Source organism: Bufo bufo, chromosome 3, assembly GCF_905171765.1.
Source record: "Bufo bufo chromosome 3, aBufBuf1.1, whole genome shotgun sequence".
NCBI lineage: Eukaryota > Metazoa > Chordata > Amphibia > Anura > Bufonidae > Bufo > Bufo bufo.
The window spans coordinates 233034162-233037297 of record NC_053391.1 but is presented as its reverse complement, the minus strand read 5'-3'; positions in this window follow the sequence as shown (position 1 = coordinate 233037297).

Genomic DNA, 3136 nt, shown 5'->3' with positions numbered 1-3136 from the left:
CTGTCAAAAGTCGAGTCCAGTTGTGACTGCCATCCATCTCAGGGAGTGTCGTGTCTTGTCTGTCTATGTACCATGGGAGGTACCGTGTCTCTGTTGCCTGGTGAATATACCGCCCCGCAGCTGGTGGCTGAGGTGTATAAAAGGGAGACAGCGGGGGGGCGCAGCTGTGAGTGGAGTGACGTCATAATATTGGAATGTGTGATAGCGATTACAATGTCTGCAATACTAAGAGATAATAACAAGGAAATTTGTGTAAGATACTGAGTGATTGTGTATGGAGCTCCAGAAAATATAATTTGTTAATAAGTTCAAAGACTTGTGTGTGTTAATGTATGGGAAATGTTTCTTTATGTCTGTCAGTTTCTATGTCTGTTCTACTGCTCCAAATTGTCTTAATCCTATGATTTTACATGCATGGAAGAAACCATGCTGACAACAGGCAGGGTCAAAGCAGTTCTCGTTTATTACATGAAGTTAGGCAGTATATATGTACATCAGAGGGGGCATCCCCCCTGAGGCTCATTGCATTGTTCCATTGGCTAGAATACATAAACAAAAAAAGAGATAACACTTAGCTTCTGCACATTGTGCACTATTTGACAACCTTTGTTATGTAAACTATGTAAACATCTAGGTGCCAGCATCATATTGTAATGGCTTCACATTAATATAATGAAATCCTCAACACTATTCAAGAATGATATCCACATCTCTATCAGCTGTAGCGCCAAAGGCTGTTGTTAGCGCATTCATAGAGTATTGCTCATAGAAACCCTCTGCTCCTTCTAAAGCGATGGTGATTACAACTGAAGAACTGGTGGTATAAATCCTGTGTAGCAAAATAATTTACTGTTATTGTTTTCGTGAGGATTTACAGCCTTGAAAAAAATCCCAACAATAAGAAAATTGCTTGTTTTTTTATAGCAACAGCACAATTCACACAGCACAAAATAATGCAAATTTAAAGGGCCACACATACTGACACCCCCATGATAAGCTGTTGGAGGCAACCTGTTGGCACAAGAATCCTGTCAGTGGATGGAGCAGGAAGCTTAGTTCATGTGAATGGGAGGTGAGCTGCAGAACACTGCAGAACACTGCCACTCAGCCTTTTCACAATGGAAGGAGCCTTCTGCTTCTGGCACTCATGGCTGGTGTAGACAACTGGTTGGTGAGGGTTGCGGGAATTGGTTCCCCCACAATCATGTATTGGTGATCTGGGGCATGGCCTAACCGTCATGGAGTGAAGACGCTGCTCGTTTCAGCTCCTCCATAATCCGGCTATTATCCTGGATATCCGCAGCATTGAAGACTTCCAGACGGTGCCGTTTAGGGTGACCACATTTCCAAACTGCCATTCAGGGACACCCGCCCCGGCCCCCCCGCACCCATGTCCACTCCCCAAAAAATATGATTTTTGATACTTTTTAAAAAAAATTAAGTCACTTAGTGACAGCGGCGTACTTTGTACTTACGCTGGCAAGTTCATTGCATCGAAGTTATGCTTGAGATTGCTATAAACATAACTGCCTGTGCATTGTTCAGTAATTTGTGATTGTGCCCTGCACACAATCACTGGCTACCTAAAACAGGTCATATTTTTAATGTGTTAGACATCTCTTAATCCCCTTTTATAGAGAGGGGGATCTGTGGATGACACTGCTATGGGGGGGATCTGTGGATGCCACATACCGTATATAGCATCTTATGCTATATGTGTCATCCCCAGATCCACCCCATGACAGTGTCATCCCCATTTCCCCCTCCATAACAGTGTCATCCACAGATCTCCCTCCCTATAACAGTGTCATCCACAGATCTCCCTCCCTATAACAGTGTCATCCACAGATCTCCCTCCCTATAACAGTGTCATCCACAGATCTCCCTCCACGCCTCTCACAGGAGTGTACATATATAAAATAAACATATTTCACATGAACACTTACAGTTACTTGGCTTGGCCCTTGGGGATCTCGGACGCCACTTCAACACTTTGGCCGGGGGCTTGGCGGAGCTGATGTTGTGTTTTATCCTAATGAGAAAGATTTCATAATAAGGATTTGGAGAAGGGGCAGAGGGATAGCAGAGCAGAGAGAGGCTGGTGCTGCTACTAGGGGGTCATACCATGGGGGAGTAATAAAACCCACCATAATGCCCCCCAGTAGAAAGAATTCTCTTTATAATGTGCAAAACATACCCCCTTGTAATGCCCCCAGTTGAGCTAATGTCCCCCATAATGTGGCAGTATAAAATACCCCTATATAGTGCCCCAGTAAATGGCTCCATAGTGCTCCTCTCCCCCCTTCCTGCTAGTGCCCCCCATAATGTACCAGTATAAAATGCCCCATATATCGTGCCCCAGTAGATGCCCTCAGTGTCCCCCATAATTTGCAAGTATAAAATACCCCTTCTTAGTGCCCCCCGTAGATGACTCCATAGTACTCCTGTCTCCCCTTCTCCATAGTACCCACCATAATGTGTCCCAGTATAAAATGCTACTGTACAGAGCCCCCCATATAAAACACCCCTTCTTTGTGGCCTCAGTAGATGCCCCTATAGTGCCCACCAATAATGTGCCAGTAATAAGTGCCCTCAATAACGTGCCACTGCCAGTAACAAGAGCCCCCCAATGTGCCAGTAACAAGAGCCCCATCACGTGCCAGTAATAAGCCCCCCATCACGTGCCAGTAATAAGCCCCCCATCACGTGCCAGTAATAAGCCCCCCATCACGTGCCAGTAATAAGCCCCCCATCACGTGCCAGTAATAAGCCCCCCATCACGTGCCAGTAACAAGAGCCCCATCACTTGCCAGTAATAAGCCCCCCATCACGTGCCAGTAATAAGCCCCCCATCACGTGCCAGTAATAAGCCCCCATCACGTGCCAGTAATAAGCCCCCCATCACGTGCCAGTAATAAGCCCCCCATCACGTGCCAGTAATAGGCCCCCCATTACGTGCCAGTAATAAGCCCCCCCATTACGTGCCAGTAATAAGCCCCCCATTACGTGCCAGTAATAAGCCCCCCATTACGTGTCAGTAATAAGCCCCCCCATTACGTGCCAGCAATAAGCCCCCCATTACGTGCTTGTAATAAGCCCCCCATTACGTGCCAGTATTAAGCCCCCCCATCACTTG